Here is a 23,227-nt window from a genome sequence, read left to right on the forward strand (position 1 = left end):
CCATTTTCATACTTATGTACAATAGATATTCGACTGTGTTTTTAGATGTATTTATTTATTTATTTTTAATCTATACTAGGAAGGTCTTACAGGTAACCCCAATGCGCCTTCCTGGCCAGAAACATTTGATACAAGTATTATACAAAGTAAATACATATCAATTAACACCCACATTGACATCTACGGTCAAAGTTGTAAATTTGCAGCATTTTTAAACAATTCAGTAAATCCTTGAAAATCAGATAAATTGGTAAACTCTGATAGGAAACGATCGACCTGCAGTCACAAATCAAGGCCTGGCCAGCAGAAACCAGTGGGATTTGAACCACTCTGTTCAAAGTATTAGATATCCTTTGAAGGACGGATCGTCGAGATCGAACGAGTGTCCCAAACCGGGGTCGAGTAAGACCCCAGTCTTTTTTAATCAAATACAGCTTTTCTCGATACAAATGGGTTCAATCTATACATCAACATTTTAGTCATACAGCATGTTTTTGACTATTTTTTTATTCAAAAATAACGACAAACATCGACATGCAAACGTACATAGGTAAGGCCAACAGGCGACTGCATTACTCAATAGCCACGCGCCAAAAGCGACGAAAACAATAGCTTACGAAAAATATTGCTGTCTCTTTCTCTCGCATTGATCGATGAATCAATGCGAGAGATCAATGTGAAAAACATGACGTATCGCTACCGCCTTTATATCATACTTTGGAACGCAGAAATGTATAAATGTATTCTTTTACGATGTACTCCTTTTCTAAATCATACAAAATCTATTCAAATAAATTTTTTGTAATTCATTCTAGGAATACAAGAAATGAAAGCCTCAGGGCAAGATAGTGTCAACCCTCATTTTGGTAGTTTTGAGATAAATCAATTTTAAACTTTGTTCATATCCATAAATCAAAACACGTACTTTTTTTTAATACTTTTTATTTTTATTTGCTTTAATGATATATCCTTAATAATACCTGTAACAAAAAAATATCAAAACATTAATATATTAAACATAAAATGAAAAAATAAAATGGTGCATATCAAAAATTGTGGGTTGACACTATATTCCAAACCTAACCTCACAAATCTTTTGTTTAAATATTGGAGAATATAGTGTCAAGCTACATACATACCTCATTTTCACTTCCTGAAGAGTTACAAGACATCGGAACATAATCTGGATCAAGTACAGAATCATTAGAATCCTCAGCAATACTGATGTTATCACAAGCAAGTCTTCTTTCGGCACCGTCAAACATTTCGTCACAAGTTATTCATAAAACATTCATTCCGTAAAAAAATGCATAAGGGCTATAAAATTATCTATTGGTCAAAAATGAAATGTGTTTGGATCAAAATATAGCTTATGATTTACATAGATGGCATACTCAGTTCAATTTTGACCAAAATTAGGGTTGGCACTCTCTTGCCCCGAGGCCTTCAAATATAGTGTATAGCTTTGAAAACCATATACATAGTTATTACGAAAAACGTAAAAATTGGGGCACTTGCATACCCCACTTCGGCGAGGGAGGGATATCTACATACATACATATATGCTAACCACTATTCTGCTGGTTTTTGAAATGTTAACATCAATTCGATTCACATTTTAATCAATCACATTCATCACGACGATCCAACTGTTAAGTGTGGGAGGGTGTACGTCCGTGATCTCGTAAAATAAAATATGACACCTGACAATTACAAGGCTCCAAAAGAGCTCGAAGACTCCCTCCAGGTTCTGACCTTTCTATGATGTTCGTCGAACTGACGAATGCCAATCTGTAACAGGCAGAGGTCGAACGCACCCAGATGACTTCAGATGAACGTTACAATTCCTTTGTCGGATGCTGATAGACCTTCACATTATACCAGACTATAATTAGTCAAATGTATACCGTTTAATTTTACCTTTCGTAGGTCTGTATTGGTTTGAATGTTGTCTGTTTTAGTTGCATGTCGTATTGTAATGACAATGTAGTCGAATTGTGGGTGCCGGTGATGACTACCGATGCTGTGAAACCTTGACTATGTGACACAATGCATTTTAGGGTGTGGGCGATCCACTGATTCACCCTGCCCTCACGTTTCACGAAGGTTTTTTTCATTCCGTTTGCAACCGTCTATTTGAATAATGCCGTCGGCGACAAGGCTGCCGTATTTAATTTGAATTTTGTGTGATCCTTTCACGGACCTTGTGTGTAATTTTAGAGATATGTCACGCGGATGTGATCTCAGTTGATAATCTCGACATTCTCTTTATTGTCGCATCGACTCGATTAACCTCAAATATATTAATTGTTATTTATTCTTGTATGCATATTTTTGCAGGATTCTTTCAAATTTATTCGAATTTTAAAACAATACATTTCACAATAATTTATATACATATATGTATATGGTACCCCGACTTTTCCGCGCGGTCAATAAGCGCCCCGACATAACCGCGCCGACACTTACGAGCCGCGACAAAACCGCGACAGATATTTTATTTTATTTTACATAGATTTACCAGGAAGGCTTGACAGGAGGACCCCAATGCGCCTTCCTGGAGACATGTAATTACATATAATGCAGTTCATCTCAATTCTTTCTTTAAACTCCAATTTTTCCTATGGCAATAAACGCAACCACCGAGCCATAGTGCGTAAAGATTTACGTACATATATACATATATGTATGTCTTGAGTTAATTTTAAATTAAATCTCAATTCTTTCTTTACAAGTATACTCCAATTTTTCCCATGGAAGAACTTATTTTTAATATCATTATTTATGCTGTGCATAAACAAAGTTCATCAACATCAATAATTTTAATATTTGATTCATTCAATTTTGTCACCATAATGATTAACTCCTCATAGTCTATTTCGTAATCAATGATCAACTCTTCAATGTTGCTACAATTAAAATTTTTCACAAAGTAAACCCAATTACTATTTTGTATTTCGTGTTTTCATAGTCAACTATTAGGTATATTTTTATTTTTACATAGATATATACCAGGAAGACTTGACAGGAAGACTCCAATGCGCCTTCCTGGACAATTAATTACATACAATTCAGTATTTTATTATTACATAAATCACTGTATTTCCAGAAGCTGAAGAACACGAAATAACAATTAATTAATTAATTACAGAATTAATCTATTGAGAAATCTATGGATTTAAATTTTGTACATATTTTTTTATAAATTGTACATATAATAAATAGAAGATTTGTGAAAACAGGAAAGATGATTTTTGCCAATTTTAAGGAACCGTTTCAACAATCTATATATATAAATATGAATGTCTGTGTGTGTCTCGAATAGGCTCCTAAGCCACTGAACCGATTACGATAGAACTTTCAGGATTTGTTGTATGCATGTCCGGGAAGATAAGTGTGAAAAAAAATCACCCAAAAACGGGAACGGAAACGGGAAAAACGGGAATGAGTCTCATTACAACGCTATAATTTCAAATGTTTTCGCGTCGCGACAACGTGTTCGCTGCCTGCGTTTTACCGACAAATGGGAACGGGAACAGGAACGGGAATGAGAACGGAAACGGAAACGAGAACGGCAACGGGAACGGGAATTGCATGTGTTATTGTAGCATTGCAACGCATGCCGGGTTCAGCTAGTGACCAGATAAAATGTGCAAACTCTGATAAGAATCGATTGATTTGGAGTCACAAAGCCTCCAAATCTAACCAGCAGTATAGCGGATCGAACCCATTGATCACTTGGTGCTAAACATATACGCTACCGTTAAGCCATACTGCTGGCATAACATAACCGCGCGTCGACATAACCGCCCCAGCAGAAACCACTCGGCGACAAAACCGCGCCAGAATCCGCTGTCAGATGCAAGTTGCGCTCGCGCGTTATCTCGGTAGGGAGTAGTATCTGTTTCGATTTGGCTGTTTGGCTGTTTCGATCGAAACAGGTATTACTCCCTACCGAGATAATGCGCGAGTGCAACTTGCATCTGACAGCGGATTCTGGCGCGGTTTTGTCGCCGAGCGGTTATTGCTGGGGCGGTTATGTCGGCGCGCGGTTATGTCTGTCACGGTTTTGGCTCTCGTGGTTTTGTCGCAGCGCGGTTATGTCGGGGCGCTTATTGACCGAGCGGTTTTGACTGGACACCTATATATGTATATTGTATATCTGGGAGAGGCAATAATATAAATTAAATATTACGACCCGTAAAATTATTAAGACAGTGAAATGTTTGAATACAAATTCGATATTTTTTCTTTGAAACATATATAAATTCTGAATTAATTCATCGTTAAGAATCTAAAAAATCAATCCGAAATTAAAATTTTAATACTATATTATGCATTTAATATATGAAATATTTTTATTGATTTTTGGTAATCGTTTTAAAAGATTTTAATATTGGATTGCAACGGTATTGATGCTGATAAATTCCCACATGGATGCATCATATGAATTAATACATATCATAATATATAATGAGTTGTATCGAGGCCGCCATTATGACTGTTTGGTAAGTCAAACAAATGGTAAATTGAGTTCATAATTGCTCGACGTACATATTTTGGGCAAAAGAAGACAAATTCACATGCCCATTTGGACAGACTAAAATAGTCTCTAATGTGCTTATATGTAACTAGTTGTTTTACCCGGCTTCGCTCGGTATTTGTAATATAAACAGCATAAACATGCTGAAACTAATAGTAAATGTTCATTTGTTTTTTTATTAAATTTATTTGAATCGAAAAAAATATAATATTCAACCAATCGAATTGAAACTTTGTTTTATTTTCGAAGTTCCAACCAACATTACATATTTTCTTACATATGTACTTACATACAAAGTTTCTTTTATATATTAGATTTACAAACTCAATTATCTGATATAGATAATATATCTGCAATCGGGCCTACTTAGCTATCATATTTATATTTTTACATAGATATATACCATGAAGGCCTAACAGGTAGACCCCAATGCGCATTCCTAGACAATTATTTACAAACATTGTAGCATTTATATTATATAAGACACTGTATTTCGAGAGGCTGAAGTACACAAAATTAACAATTGATTAATTAATTAACATCTATGGATTTAGACTTGTACATACATGTTAACATATTGTATCAAATTCAGATATTTGTGACAGTGGGTAGGATGATTTTTGCAAATTTGAGGAAACTCTGATAATAAACGATCGACTTGGAGTCACAAATATCCAAATCTAACCAGCAGTGTAAAACATTAGCACGGGATCGAACCCAGTAATCCAGTAATCATAAACGCAAAAACCGAGCCATGGTGCATAAAGATTTATATACGTACATATGTCTTAAGTTAAATTTATATTAAATCTCAATTCTTTCTTTATACTTCAATTTTTCCTATGGGAGAACTTATTTTTTATATCATTTTTTGTGCTGTGTATAAACAAAGCCCATCAACATCAATAATTTAAATATTTGATTCATTCAATGATGTCACCATAATGATTAACTCCTCATAGTCCATTTCTTGATTAATGATCAACTCTTCAATGTTGCTACAATTAAAAAATTTCACAAAGTAAACTCTATTACTATATTGTATTTCATGTTTCCATAGTCAACTATTAGGTATATTTTTATTTTATTTTATTTTTACATAGATATATACCAGGAAGGCTTGACAGGAAGACCCCAATGCACCTTCCTGGACAATTAATTACAAACAATGCAGCATTTTATTATTACATAAATCACTGTATTTCCAGAAGCTAAAGAACAATTAATAAATTACAGAATCAATCCATTGAGACATCTATGGATTTAGATTTTGTACATAATTTTTACAAATTATACACACAATAAATACAGCAGATTTGTGACAGCAGAAAAGATGATTTTTTGCCAATTTTGAGGAACCGTTTCAACAATGATCAGATAAAATTGGCAAACTCTGATCGATTTGGAGTCACGAATACCCCCAAATCTAACCAGCAGTATGGCGGATCGAACCCACTGATCACTTGGTGCTAAACATACACGCTACCATTAATGTATATATGTTTCATGTTTTTGGTTTTCTTGTAGATTTGTTGTCAAATGTCATCCTTGTAGCAATTTTATGGTAGTTTTTAATAGTCTATGGGTATATTAAACGATGCTAAAAGTCAATGAAGTGCCATCAGTGCGTTCATAAGGAAGTGATTTCATTATTTATTCAGATATGGTAAAGTTAACGTGGTACTATCTATACGTTTAAATTATTCAGAAAATTGTAATATTGCAATTAAAAATGGCAGAGTTTCATAACTTGTCCTTCTTTCGCGAAACAACACCCAATTTCTCAGATCCATAAAAGCATCGGGAACAGTGTTGTTGTATAATTCGATTTCCGAATTGAATTTCGTTCACGTTAATTTATATCCCTATTGAATAACATAAAAGTCATGTTGTGTGTCTTCTCTTTTTTTTTTTTGGGTTTCTTTTTGCTAATATGGTGACGCGGCGAAGCCTCCTTTAATGTCAGACCATAAATCTGATCAGCAGGAAACGGACACCGAGCAGCGCGTGTTACATGCTTTAAAACGAGGTTTTAAAATTTCAACATAAATCTTCTCAAACGTATTAGTCACTTTTTAATCTCGATTTAATAGTGTGTGGCTAATATTGTATCATTTTATATGTACTTCACTTTAGCATTGTTCTATGAAAACTTTCATGTTTAAACATTACAGGGTTTTATTTACCTTGACTACCATTGAAGTAGAACTACATTATACTTCAATGTTGACTACTGAATAAGTGATATATTGATAAATTGATATTATTTGAACATATATTTTATATAGATATATACGTATACCAGAAAGGCCTAACAGGTTAACTCAAATGCGCTTTCCTAGACAATTAATTACAAAAAAATGCAAAATTTATATTTATTTAACATACTTGAGAGAGACAGCAAAGCCAATTGACCCAAAGGGTTTGATTTATATATATTATATCAATTTATACATAAATCAAATTCAGATATTTGTGACAGTGGATAGGATGATTTTTGCCAATTTGACGGAGGAATCGTTTCAACAGTGAAAGAGGCGCCGGGTTCGATCCTATGAGCTGACCTCGATTGAAAAGAATTTTTCTGGGTATATCTGTAGTGCTGCTGGTCAGACCTGGATATTTGTGACTCCAGGTCGATCGTTTCCTATCAGAGTTTGCCAATTTTCTCTGGTTTAATTGTTGAAACGGTTCTCGATTAAAAATTGGCTAAAAATCTTCCTACCTACCTACCTTTTAAATATATTCCAGCCAATGCTTTTAAATATATTCCATATAATAGCCAGCAGGATAGCTCGGTCGTTAAGCTTCTGCCTAACACCGAGAGGCGCCGGGTTTGATCCCATGAGCTGAGCTCGATTGAAAATAATTGTTCCGAGTATATCTGTAGTGCTGCTGGTCAGACCTGGATATTTGTGACTCCAGGTCGATCGTTACCAATCGGAGTTTGCCATTTTTCTCTGATTTCGTTGTTGAAGCGGTCCCGATTAAAAATTGGCTACAAACCTTCCTACCTACTATGTCACCACTATTTGAGTATGATTAATGTACAATAAAATGTATGTACAATTCATAGATGTCTCGTTAATTTGCGAGTTTTCAGTGTCTCGTAATTCAGCGACTTGTATAATAAAAATGCTGTATTGTTTGTAATTGGCCAGTAATTGGCTATTGCGGTTTACCTGTAAGGCCTTCCTGGTATAAAATGTAATGTTTTTTCCTTATTATTTTTATAAAAATAATATTTTTAAAGAAATTTCTGCCAACATCGTAATCCCCGTATTCAGACTAGTTTCAGCACCGGGATTAACGGTACCAGAAAACACCGGGATCCCGGGACTGGAAGCATCAGCTATGTATGTATAATATCGGTCTCCGTGACGAGACAGAATGTTAAATGACAGAAAACGCAAATATCAGAAGGCAAAGATCGAAAATCGAAAGATCTTAAGTCGAAAGATCAAAAAAAAAATGGTGCATGGTAAACGGTACATACTCACTTAATTTGCGCTAGCAGGATACAACAGGAACAAGAGGAACAGGCTTTTCCTCCCGTATTAATGTGCGCGTGCAGATTTTTTTGATCTTTCGACTTAAGATCTTTCGATTTTCGATCTTTACCTTCCGATATTTGTATTTTCTGTAATTTAACATTCTGTCTCGTCACGTAGACCCGTATAATATATGTATAGACCATACGCCTTACTGTTGTTTCTTCTCTATGCGATGATTCAATGATATAATTTGTCAACCTCACTATAGAATATTAGAATGGTACTTTTCATTGATTAAATAACCTTGACAAAATCCTATTGAAGGATTTCACCTTTTCTAATATCCTTCCCGACAAGAGTGCCATCATTGCAGAACAATCACTATATTTTGTCGCCTGGAGAGATAATATTTATCCTCGCCGAGAATGGAAGTCCTTCAATAGTAAGCTAAATAAAAATAAAGTAAAAATAGAGAGTGGGCTCGCTTCCAACATACACAGTAGCGAAAGGTTTTGCATATTGGTCAGATCATAATCGTGAACAAAGACAAGTATATATTAAACACGTAGCTTTTAATTGTGCGTGGGATATTGTGATGTGATTCATCGTACGTAAAAGGAATATTAACAAACTGCACAGCGAATTAACCAATGATCTTTTATGCAATACTTTTTTTTTGTACACCATTATAATAATGAACGTATATGCTCAAATCGCATACTTTTTTATTGTATTTAGAGTTCGGTTTCAACGTTTAAATCCGCGTTCCGTATACGGTAACGTATGGACTGTTGACAATAATAAAACGCACAATTCTTCGCTTTGTGACATAATTACCTTTCGGGTCCTTTTAAGGACACCCAAAGGCGACGAACGACAAGATGAACGCATGTAGAACCAAAATTCGTGGGTCGGATTTGTGATTTGCGGTCGTTAAGTCAATCGCGAATTGGCCAATTTCCTCTGAACGTTTATGTCTGTTATGTAAAGATTCAAAATCAATCGAAAGTCCTAGAAAATCATATTCCAAACGGGAGTGAATGCACTCAGGTAAATGCATCTGGGAAAAAAACCTCGGAAAACCCTATTTTGACAGGCTACGAAGCAGGATGTTTGATTTTGACAAAAATTGTGGTTTTACTGATGTCCATTTTTACTACGAAGAGGTTGACCGCAAGTGTCACCAAATGGAAGAAATGACAGGTTGAGGTAATGACGTGATCTCCGGTTCAATGTGGTCATTTCGTGGTTAAAAGTGATTGTACGAAAAGTCATCACTAATCAAATGATATTTGAAGTTCAAATATCGTATAATTTGTTTTATTAAGGATAAATCCTATGCCGACTCACATTTGCTGAATTATCGTTGTTTGTTTTGTAAATGGTCAAAATATTATATGTTTACTAGCGGTCAGTATTTATTAGTACGTCTAAGTATGCACTGAAATCTAATGAACTGTGTAAATTCAATAGTGACTGAATAAATTTGAATGGATTTTAGTATGATTGAATTTTAACATGAATATGCACTTCGATGCACGAGTATTATGCATTGGTTTATGTACATATAATAATGTGATTTCGACTTTGTGTGTTTCAAAACACACAAAGTTATTTTTAATTACAGATTTTTTTTGATAGTCGGTCACGAATCAAGACATGTTGTAAATGGTCAAAAAAATGTACTAAAAGTACAGTAAAGGTTGGGTTTTTTAAGTTTCAGACAAGGTGTTTATTTAAAGAACCATTGTTTTTTAATCAAAATTTAAATATATGTACATATGCATCTTTTATGATAGTAAAAATTTTGACAAATAACTTGAGCGGTGTAATTGCATTTATAATTCGTCTCAGAAGCAACAATCAAATTCATAGATAAATAAACACATTTTAAAAATAAACAGTATAAAAAACGAAACAAAGGAATTGTCATGAGCGGCTCATTTAAATATTTGAAACGAAATCGACGAATCTAATTGTATAATTAAGTTTTCCAAAAATAAAAATATAAATGAAAATTGCATACAAATGCAACCTTTCAGATTTTTTTAGATTATAATTGTAGATTCACTACTAAAATATTAACCGTACTAATACACTCTGTTGTTTAAAATATTGACCGTACTAATACAATCAGTTTTGCTATTTACAATAGGATATAAGTATGTACAAAGTATAGACACAAATTACCTAAACAAAATTTGCTTCGCCGACTTAAAAGTTTTTGGTTAAAAATAATAAGTAAAAATATATGTATGTATGTAGTATGTATATGTTACCAAATTCGAATATGAATAACCTAAAACGCCAGTTGGAATATATACAACTGAAAATACACTTCAACTATAACGGTAGGTGGTACCAGATTAGTTGGAATATATTTCAACTAGTCAAAATATATTAGAACTGGAAGATACACTTCAACTGTAACATACATAAAATAACATAACTTATGTATGTATATGTATATATATATATATATATATATATATATATATATATATATATATATATATATATATATATATATATATATATATATATATATATAAACCGGCAGTATAGACTATTGGTTAGCATATAATGCTTTCAACAGTGTGGTCACGGGTTCAAACCCCACTGGTCTCTGGCTCTGGATTTGCGACTCCAAGTCAATCGTTTCCTATCAGTGTTTGTCAATTTATCTGATTTTCATTGAAACGGTTCCACAAAATTGGCAACCTTGCCAATTTCATTGCAAAATCGTAAGTTTTCGGCAATCTTGAATTGTTTAAAATGCTCCAAATTTACAAATTTAGCCATAGATGTCTCTGTGGATATTAATTGATAAGTATTTATGTACTTTGTATAATACTAATAATATTTGTATCAAATGCACAATGTTTCTGGCCAGGAAGGTGCACTGGCGTTATCTGTTAGGCTTCCTGGTAAAAATTAAAGATAAAATTAAAATTAAAATACATATACAATGTATTATGTAAGAATTGTAAATAGGTTATTGAGCTTCTTTTTTCTTTTATACTATACACTTATAGTAAATATTAATTTGCTTTTTTATTAAATTTATTTGAATCGCAAAAAAAATCCAATCGTCGTCATTATTTATTTATTTATTAATAGTTTTGGACCATTGTGGCATTACAGGAAGAACCTAATGCGCCACAATGGCCTACAAAATAGTCATATAAACGTTCCCAACAGTTCCCAACTAAAACATACATACATAACTTACATGCCAAGTCTTTTTCGAAATTATATATTAGACTAGTTGTTTTACCCGGCTTCGCTCAGTATTTGTAATATAAACAGCTTGTATATTAAATTTGTTTGAATCGAAAAAAATATATATCGAATCGTCGTCATAGAAACTTTGATTTGTTTTCGGTGTTACCAACCAATATTACATACTTATAAAGTCTTTTTCGAAATTATATATTAGATGTATACAATAAATAGAGATCACTGAATCAGTAGCTATTAAAATAGACTAGTACATAGCCATTAATAAAGAGCGGACCAACTTTGCGCCGTTCATTGTTCATTTTTAAGATGAACCTTTTTTTTGCACTCTAGCTTTATAATTTGCTCTGTTTCCTGGAAAATAGACCCAAAACGCCCTGTTTCCTGGAAAAAGCACGCTTCCGATCCTACCTCTAGCTATTCATATTGTAAATATACATAAATGTAAGAACTTAAAATAAAAATAAATTTTAAGCATATTAGATGCTATATATGTAGATACAATATCAAAAGTGAAATAAAAAAATTCAAAATTAAATTATAAAACAATAGAAGAGTGCTCAGTGAAAAAAAAAACGAGTCGCCATTTTGTAATGTGACACATTCGGGAAAATTCGAAACACTGCAGATCGAGACGATCAACATGGAGCAGTTTCCACTGCATCCAGAGGAATCTTCGCATATGTACACCAGCATCAGGTAATAATTGTATAATGTTGCATGACGTCCACAGTCAGTTTGTTCGAAGAATTTGAAATTCTTCGGTAGCTGTCGCAAGTGCTATTAGATAATGATGGCGTTTCATCAGCGGACGCTGGTCATTCCGGTCTTTCAGTTCCCCGGTTTTTCGGTCTCTCATCGTCCGGTTATAGTCTTGACGCAACACAATGTCGGGTTTTGCCAAAGTAATAATTTCACCGGTTCGTTTTCTTCGTTCGCCGATTGAAACGTCAAATCGCCGCGAGTCAGTATCGAGATAAGTATGTAGATACAGAACGACCCAAAGTCTAGCCCGCATTAATAATAATTAAAACATAATAATGGAGAAAGAGAGAGTGATTTTTTTCCATTGTTCAGAATCAAAGCCGTATTGATTCGTCGCATTATATAATATAAATCGATGCTCAACAACGAACATTGTTATGAAAACATACAATATTTTTTTTTATTTCGGCTCTTGTCTACTTGTACGAATGCACTTTCATCCGGAAATCATCGACGTTTAGTGCACAAGAAAAGTGTGACGAAAAAAATATATATAATCACTGCAGCAGACTAGTTAGTTTGTACATGTCGTGTTAATATATTTTTATTTTTTGTTGTTGTTGTTGTTGTTAGATCTCACATGACAGGTTAATCGCACAAAAAAGTCAATTAATAGACGTGTAGAAATATTAGAATTTTGCGTGTCTGAAATGTCTGAATGATTGAGATGACATGACTTGATTTCGTGCGCGCGTGTGTAATATGATATTGCTTTAACGAGTGGCAAAAAAAATGTGATGATTAATAAGAAAAGTTTTAATTTATTTCAAAAGGCTTTTTTAGGGTATCATTCGTTTTTTTTTTTTGCAATGTTATATATAACATTTGGTGCTACTTTAGTATGCGGTCTACCTTCACGTTTTTACATTAATATGCGGTCTCACTGTCTCGGTTCTTGCGTGTGACACTGAGATTGAATAATAATACCGGCCCTAACAACCTAATCTTAAATGAATAGGGCCAACCTTAACTTAACCTAACCTATCCTGATCCTTAAATAAATAGGTGTTGGCTGCTAAGATATCTTCTTTTTTAAGTTATATTTCATCAATATTTTCACAAAAAAAAAACATATCTTAGCAGCCAACACTTATTTATTTAAGGGTCAGGATAGGTTAGGTTAAGTTAAGGTTGGCCCTATTGATTTAAGACGTTGTTAAGAGATATGACGATATTTTGATAGAAATGCTTCGACAACATTATGGAGCGGCAGGAAAAAAAATGTAATAAACATTTCGTTGCTACGATACAAATAAAAAAAAATAGTCGACTGCATTTTCAAAGGTAGATCGCATGCTAAGGTAGACCGCATACTAAAGTAGCACCGAACATTTTAACCAGTTCAACTTCCTGATTTTTTTATGCACCTATAACAATGTGAAAGCAATTTGTAAAATTTGATATTAGTTACTTATTATAAACCAGCAGAATGGACTAGTTCGTGGGTAGCATATTTTGCTATGGTCAGTGTGGTTATGAATTCGAGTCACACTGGTTGCTGCTGGCCAGACCTTGGTTTGTGTCCAGGTCGGTCGTTTTTTATTAGATTTTGCAAATTTATCTGATTTTCATTAAAGCGGTTCCTGCAAAATTGGCTTTTCCTCCCCATTTCTCTCGAAAAATCTTGAGTTATTGTGTTATATCTCAAAGTTCGCCGGGTTTCTCTCCATAGATTTCTCTGTGGATGATTGTTGTAAAAATTCGTATTGCTGTACATATAAATGTTTGTTGATCGTAATGTATACGATGTTTGCAATGCACTTTGCTATGTTTGACCATAGATGTCATGTATAATTTCGAATTATCTAATAATTTATATTCGTACATAAGCTGGTGTGTTTCTTGATCTGTAATATACTCGTCGAATTGGAATGATCTGTAATGACGAGTATATTTATACAAATCAGCGAAATTCAAGATGCTGAAAACTCGAAAATTGCGAGAAATGGGTAAAGGTTGCCAATTTGTTGGAACCGTTTCAATGAAAATCAGAAAAATTAGCAATCTCTGATAAGAAACGATTGACCTGGAGTCACAAACCAAGGTCTGGCCAGCAGCGGGACTCTAGTGGGACTCGAACCCGTGACCCACTCTGCTCGAAAGCATAATATGCTAACCACTAGTCCACGCTGCTGGTTGTTATGTACATACAATGGAGATAGTCAAGAGGTTGAAATGGCAAGGGTTGGTCATGTAGTTAGAAGAATGGACGAGAGAAGTGCTCGAATGGTGCACGAAAGAATGTAAAAAGTTGCAAGGAAGGCTACAGGATAGATGCGTAGATGAAATTAGAAAAATACGTTGGATGAGATGGATAACAGTAGCCCAAAATACAGATGAATTGAAGCATGTTTGAGAGACTTTCGTCCAGCAGTGGATGGCGAATGGCTGTTAATGATGATGAAGTTCATAAAGGCTATTTGCGTTATATTTTATATTTTTATTGTAAGATACATATGTATGTATGTATGTATATGTATTATTATTTACAATATTTTAGATTTTCCTATTAAAATTAATTGATATTTTTACTGGGATTTTAAATTGATTTTTTGACATTTATAATGTACGAGTATGTACTATGTAGTTTTGATCAAAAAGTTCAATGTTTTTCTTTTTAAATATATTTAATTGTCGTTAATTTTTAAATAAAATAGTATTTGATATTAAATTCATTCTTTAATTCGTGTCTTAATTTTATTCAGCTATTTTTTGATGAGATATAATTTATCTTTATCTTTAAAATATTTGAATGGTACAATTTCATGAATCATATTATTTTTAATTTATATTTTACCATTACGGGTTGCTCTCGAGAGACACCTATGTTATTAAACTTGTACATATATAAATTTGAAATCATATTCAAATAGTGGTGACATAGTGGATAGGATGGTTTTGCCAATTTGAGGAGTAGCTGTTAAAACAATGAAATCAAATCAATTGGGAAACTCTCCACTCCACCTTTATGAAAATACTCCACATTTAGGAATGCTATATTAAAAAACATTATATTATGCATTTTTTTTGTTTATAATCCAATCCTAGAGCTTTTGACTTAAAACTGTACGCATGCATGTATTTATGTAATGTTAATGAAAATGAACGGAAAAATATGACATTTCATCCAGCAAAAAGGAAGAGCACTTAAAATTCCAATATATTGACGTCTTCGTAAAAATTAATTTAAATGTAAATATAATAAAAATATCGCACCGTTCAAGGCGGACTATATATTAATTGGGAGTGTGTGTTTTTTTTATTCCAAGTCCATGTCCAAGTATTATTTATTGATACATGAAAAACTTGAATAATTGAAAGGTTACAAATGCTAACATTGAACGAAAATTAATGAATTATTTAAATAAGGTGATATTTTATAGGATCTGTTTGTTTTATTTTATTATTATACATATTATGTTTGTTGCGGTCAGTTATGTTACTTTCAGGCGACACTGTATCCACATACATATTACACATACATACATACATATGTAACTTTGATGAAATGAGGAGAAAATGGTAGCATTCATATGTAAATGCGCCAGCGCCTATTAGCGCTTCACACAAATTTCTATTTTAATCAATTATCGTCGTTTATCAAACGATCATCTGGCTCCATGTGATTATGTGATAATGTCGGTCTCATCTTACTGTGTTTCCTATGCCAGTGACGCTCAACCAGCGGCGAGATATGTCGATGATTTTTTAATTTATTTTTTGATTTGAGGGAAAAAAAAGTGATGAATGATATTGGTCGGTGACATTACGAATTGCTAATTTGGCGCACGGAAGTTGCCGCGAGATCACGATAATATTGACACGTAAGGTGATGTATGTACCTACATATGTACATATGAATGTAAGTAAACAATGAATTGCAATCACGATTTTCTAATAATGAAAGAAAAACCTTACGAATGACATGTGCGATGACGTGAATGATTAATGTCGTAAAAAAAAACGGATTCGTATTTAACGATGACAAGGATGCGCGAGAAATTGAACGTCGAATTAAATGAATTGGAGGATTTAGTAGTGGATCAAGGTGCTATTTTTTTATTGTGTCATTTGATATGTAGTTGAATTGATTTTGGGATACGTAAGGGTAGCTTTTTTATATATGAAGCATATTTTTTTTAGTGTCACATTTTGTTCTAATATGTACATATGTATATTTGTAATATATTCATACAATTGTATATTTGATTGATTAAACATAATTGTGCAACACTACTCCCTTAATGTGTGTGTATGTAGATTTTACTGTCGCGTGGTGTTTAAAAAGGTAAAGTAAGGTGAATGTGTGAAAAATTTGAAACAGTGTCTCCAAGTGGTTATAGTATAGCCATTCACCATCCACTGCTGGATGAAAGCCTCTCCAACACGATTCCATTTGTCTCTATTTGGCGCAACTCCCATCCATGTCACACCACACATTTTTCTGATTACATCCACCCATCTTCGCTATGGCCTTCCTTTAACCCTTTTAATTTGTCTCGGGTAAGATTCTAGCACTCGCCTATTACCATTTTCATCTTTTCACTCTCTTGACTATATCAATTTCCCTTGTAATACTTTTCACCCATGTACTCTGTTTCCATTTTTTATATTTACGTATATGTAATACATACAGGAATGAAATGCGCAAAATATATGACAGGTAAACCCAATGCGCCTTCCTCGCAAATTACAAACATTACAAATACAATTATCATTATACAATATTGTTTGTTGCGTAGGGGTAATAATTTAATACCACTTAAAGTAATAAAATAAGTGATCGGCCGCCTCTAAAGAATCCTTCCTCCCACCATTATTCAGGGAGTCTCAGATAAAACAGCATTTAAAGAAATAATTTCATAATATAATCACGGATTTATTGGTAGTATCGAAGTCCGACCAGTAGTACTACAGAAATTCTCTGAATAAATTATTTTCAATTGAGGTCAACCCAGGGCTTGGAACTCGGGAACCTCTCGGTGGTTAGCATTGACGCGACCAATGAACTATGTAAACTGCTGGCTAATTGTGTTTATTAAATGTTTAATACCACTTAAAGTAATAAAATAAGTGATCGGCCTCTGAATAATCCTTCCTTCGACTATTATTCAGGTCTCGGATAAAATACTGCGTGGTGGTGGGTTCAGGATCCAAATGAAAGGCCAAAGTCGATTCACAGCATTTATACAATGATCCCACAGGTCCACACGGAATCCCCCCTCACTCCAGAATAATCTGATCTACTGTGTGCACCTGCTTACAAAGGACAAGTTGCACAGCATAGCTCCCCTGAATATTTAGTGTGTCTATTGTCTAGGCACGTAAAGGTCTACCCTGGAGAATCTATTGTTTCCGCACGAACTCGCCCAGGTCTGTGAGAACTTCAGCGTATCCTTTGTTCCGGCACTTACTGAGTCCCATTTGCCTAAACCGAGGTCTCTATTGTTCACCCACTAATCCACTTAGACAGTGGATACTCTTTCTCATGTTCCCACGTTACAATATTATAGAGACATCTATGAACAAATACACAGTGGGTAGCATATTTTTTTGATAATCAACAAATTAAAAACGATAAATTTGCGATAGACAGGTTAGGTTGCCAATTTGATGGAACCGTTTCAGATTCAGATGATAGGAAAAGATCGAACTGCAGGCATATGCATATATCCAAGGTCTAGCCAGCAACACCGGACCAGGGAATAAACCCATGACTCTTCAGCCGAAAGCATTACACGCTATAACCACTTATGTTATGTTACTGGTTATCTCCTATCTATGTATGCCAAGCATACAGCGTCCCATACGTAAAATTTTGCAATATAATGCCTAAGTTTCACACCCATATCGTCAAATCATATGTTATTATTTGCTTTTATTATGAAAGAAATTAGGCACTTTAAACGTTTAGGTAAAATTATTTTAGGATAAGTATTTGAAATCACTACCTGGAATTACTAATTCGCAAATTACGTTTGAATAACCCGTACAAATTTACTTCTTGTAAATCTTTTTCGTAAAACGGTTCTCTTTTCTATCTTTGCTCGTATAATATACATAGGTATAAATAAATATGTACATATTTAATTCTCTTTTGTTCTCTGCTATTCTATTGTGTCCTTCGCGACGAAAATTTTACAAAAGTGTCTAAATAGTGTTGGCAACACCATACATATACTTAGTGCATAATATATAGCCACAAACACAACCACGTACATATGTACACATGTATATGCAACATATGTACATACATATTTATATACACGTGTAAGTGTATAGCATTTTTGTGAATATTATGCACAATTGCGAAGTATGGACGCCGCGGGACGCCGATTTGGTGGTGTCCCGCTGAGAAGTATGCTTTTATATGACATTTAGTATTATTTACGTGACGCTCGTTTGAAAACGCTCATCTCGCGTAATTTGATATACGCAGCCTCCGTCCAATTCACATTGTTCAATACAAAAAGCAAATACGGTAAATTACGCGTTTTGCCATCGCAAATTACGCACGCCACGGTGGTCTCTCGCCAAAAATGTCGCCAAATAAATTCGAGAGACGTTCTTTCTCTCTCTCTCTATTATTATATTATGTTATGTTATGTGTACAAATTATCATTATCGTTATGTCGTATTTCAATATTCGATGTTACGGTATTTGTGTTTGAATTTTATGTATTTACAAACGTACGTGTTTGCGGTGTGTCGTATTCTATTATGGAAATTTTAATTTATTTTTGCGAAGTGTGCCCGTTGAGATCGAAATGAGTTTGGGATTTGATAATTATGATGTCTTGCGTTTTGAGGTATCGCTTATATAAAATGCATGAAATTTCATGCAAATTGCTTGATTATAATCTCATATACGTACATACATATGTATAAAAGTATAATGATTTGGTTGGGTTGCGGTTTTAAAATTATTAAAAAAATATATCCACTTATGTATTATGTATGGTTGATGATTAAATCAAATTCTTTGTAAGATTTCTTTTTTAAGGGACTTTTTTTTGGTGTTTTTTGAACTGGAACCGTACCAAGATTCATATAATGTGATAAAATATGTGTGTGGATGTTTATTTAATTATTTTAAACTAACATGTCAGTTGTCAAGTTTTCCGGAATTGTTTTTTATTTTCTTATTTTATTTCATAGAATATGGACACTCGCCTTTACAGATCGCTCCAATGCGACGAAAGCACTTATACAGTTACAATACAATAAACCAATATATGTACATAAGCATTTTATACAATGCTAATTCATACAAACATCCACAGTGACATCTATGGAGAAATTTTCGCAGCATTTTATAATCAAATTGACGAACATCTCGAATAACTTGAGATTAGCAAGAGAGATATGAAAGGAGATGCCAATTTTACAGAAACCGTTTCAATGAAAATTTGGCAAACTCATGATCAATAAAAAACGATCGACCTGGTGTCACAAACCGAGGTCTGGCCAGCAGCGGGACTCGAGCCCGTGACCACTCTGCTCGAAAGCATAATATGCTAACCACTAGTCCACGTCGCTGCTTATACTTATGTATTGCAAAATATATGGAAAATCTGCTCGTTCTGCATTTTAAAATGTTGTATTTTTATGTTAAATTTAATTATAATTTAAGGGATGATTACCTTTGTCGTAATTGTTGAAGAAAAACAGTGTTTTCCACTGAACTACGCATGTTTTCAACTTAACTACGCATGTTTTGAACTTGGATTTTACACTTTACAAGTATTGTGCTCACGTAAACTGCTCGACCTATTTTGGTGATTTCATGTATGTCTAATATAGTTTTATGCGAATTTATTTAAATATACATATGTGCATATATTCATGTACATCTCACATATGCGTGTGAGAAAATTCGCATTTGCCTAAATCCGACGAAGGAGTTTTACTTTCTTAACGCTATAGAATTTTTTTAATGAGTTTGCGGGGGCGCCAGTTACGCCATGGGTACGTAAAACGCTTGGCTTTATCAACTCGTTTAAACATAAAATGTATGTATATGAATCTATACAAATATATGTAAGTGGATGGATGTATAGGTGGAGAATTCGCAAGGAGAGACACACGACAAGACAGAGAACATTTAAATATACATTTGTTATACGACCCGTTCGTAAACATTTTGGGTAATATGTTAATACAATTATAAAATCAAATAAAAAACACATAAAAATCATCGGAGAGCGACATTTATACGTTTCGGGGGGGGGATTTAAATAAAGACGCTGCTTGTTCTCGACGTGTTTGTTGGGTAACGAAAGCTAAACGCGCGCGAATTTACACTGTTATGAAAGGACAATGTGGGACAACTATCGACCGTTTCACAATTGCTGGAAAAAATGTGGCGATTCGCATTGATGCCGTTGTATTATATTATATTATATTATAATATATAATATAATACAATACCATTATGTTTACGCTCTTCGAAGGTATCGGGAATTCGTTGGCCAACCACACACATATGTACATATTAATTTTCGCAATATCGAAAACGACTTTTGCATTTTCCGATTTCGTCTCGCTTCATTATTATTACTACTACCGATGCTGCTGCTGCTGCTACGTCTTAATACAATAATAATATAATGTAATCGCCACTGCCTAGCGTGTAAATTAAGATTCGATCGTGATAACGTGTTAATTAGACGAATTCCCAAACGCGCGCCGTTTTAGCGTTCGATTCTCAATTAACCCGATTTGTTAGTTTGAAAATCGCCATCAATTCGTTTTTGACGTAACCAATTAATTTCATTTATAAACACGTACATATATACATACGTATATGCTTATCGATGAGTGTGTGTGTGTGTGTGTGATTTAGCTCAGCCTCCTCACTTGCATTGACGTTATTATTTATTGGTTTCACATGTCGATTTATGTATCTTGTATCTATCTATCTCGCCTGCCTTGCGTTTGTACGCAATTGCTAATTTTAGTGGGTCGGATGTGTTCGTTTGGAATTTGATCGAACTTGAAATGATGATTAATTAGGATTGGATGACATTCACTTAAATATCAACGGTAGTTTGATTTATTAGTCATTTAATTTTGAGTGTGTTTGTTCGTGTTTGCGTTCGCTTTTCGAAAAGTTCAGAAATTTTACATGCATTCAGATTGGGAATCGATCAAACATCATGCCAAAGGTCTTTCAATGTAAAAGGCAATGTCTGACTGTCTATGTATGCATAGTCTGTTGAAGCTTCCGAGGTTGAGATTTTCGTGGCAAAAACGTGGATAGAGATAGACTCAACGTGTGAAGAACGGCAGGGGGTCGACCGGGTGTGTAAAGAAGGACACTATTCGAGACGGTCGAAGTGCACGTGTGTACACGTTATGTTTAGAACTATAGGTAATGTCTCATCGGTATTTCCCTGTCAATACGGTCGTAAAATATCACATCAAGATAATGAGAAACGCAGCGGGAAACCATGGATGTAGTCAATGTCAATATTTTTTTTACAATCGCAAAACTGTTCAAAAAAAGGTGCATATAAAAATGTTTATCGCTTTGTGCGGTTTTCTTCAGCACATATATTATCGAATGTTTATGGAGGAAAGCTAAATTACCTAAATTACCGAAACGAGGAAAATATGTCGGTATTCAACAGAGGATACAGAGTTTAAAGTGGATAGAGGATACGGTTCAAATACACATGTTTCCAAATATATGTACATTCAACCAGGGCCAACAAGAGGGGGGGGGACCCCGTGTCAGAAATTATACCTGTTATAACCATACTTTCTTATTAAATGTTAAAAAAAAAAAAAAAATGGCAACGAACATAGTAGTCACTGGTTCAAGTCCCATTAATTTCTGCTGGTTTGTGACTGCAGGTCGATTGTTTCCTATCAGAGTTTGCCAATTTATCTGATATTCATTGAAACGGTTCCAACAAATTGGCAACCTTTACCCATTTCTCGCAATTTTTGAGTTTTCAGCATGTCGAATTTCGCTGATTCGTATAAAAATGCTGCAAATTTGTCCATAAATGTCTTACAAGTTTCAAGTTATATCAAAAATATATGTTTATCAAAAATTTGTCAAAATTTATCCATAGATTTCTCTATGATGTTTTGTTAAAAATATTCTAAATATTGTATATACATATGTATGTAGATGTTTGTAATTGGCCAAGAAGGCGCATTGGGGTTTAAGTCTTCCTGCTATACACATATATAAATATGTATTTAAAAATAAAAATATTGGAAGTAAATCGATCCGTACCAAATGATCTTGGACAAAACTGGGTATTATCTTCAGCTAGAAAGTTCATTTACAAATTTTCGACAATTTGTAAGGTTATAGAAAATATTTCTACAAAATGAAAACTGTAGTTTTCATTTTGTAGAAATATGTAGTTTGTATTTGTAAAAGCAGAATAGGGTGTCTATAAAATCGATAAGATACTGAATTTAATTGAGCAACTCAGCTTGCTATATACATTTTATTTAATTTAATTTTTACATATGTAGATATATGTACAATATCAGGAAGGCCCAACAAGTAAACCTCAATGCACCTTCCTATATAATTATATAAATCGCTGTATTTCAAGTGGCCGAAGAATACGAAAGTAACAATTAATTAATTAACGAATCCATCCATAGAGTCTTCTAAGGATTTAGACTTATTCATAAATGTTTACATATTGTATATAAATCAAATTCAGATATTGTGACAGCGGGTAGGATTGTTTTTGCCAATTTGACGGAAGAACCGTTTCAACTATGAAATCAGATAAATTGGCAAACTCTGATAGGAAACGATCTACTTGGAGTCACACATCTGACCAGCAACATGAAAGATTAGCACGGGATCGAACCCGGTAGCCTCTCGGTTCTAAACATAAAAGCAACCACCGAGCCATACTGCTAGCTATATGTTAGTATATGTTTTACAGTGAAAGCATATTTCAAGTGAAAATATATTTTCGGTAGTGAAAATATATTAAGCAGTGAAAAAGTATCAAACAATGAATTTACAACGCTTAACTCTATAAATTTAACCCTAAAAACCCAATCATAAATAAATAGGGCCAACCCTTACTTAACCAAACCCTTAAATAATACCAACCCTAACAATCTAATCTTAATTGAATAAAACCAACTCTGAAAATGTGACTGGTTATGATTTCAATGAAACGTCAATAAAAGTATATTT

The 23,227-nt window shown here is 33.8% G+C and overlaps 1 protein-coding gene across 1 annotated transcript in view; it reads left to right on the forward strand.

The window, feature by feature from the left end:
* Positions 1-23,227, forward strand: part of LOC143916109 (uncharacterized) — a 373,187-nt gene that overhangs the window by 153,193 nt on the left and 196,767 nt on the right. The gene's annotated exons all lie outside the window — the stretch shown is intronic.

The sequence above is a fragment of the Arctopsyche grandis genome, chromosome 8, assembly GCF_051622035.1.
Source record: "Arctopsyche grandis isolate Sample6627 chromosome 8, ASM5162203v2, whole genome shotgun sequence".
Taxonomy (NCBI): Eukaryota; Metazoa; Arthropoda; class Insecta; order Trichoptera; family Hydropsychidae; genus Arctopsyche; species Arctopsyche grandis.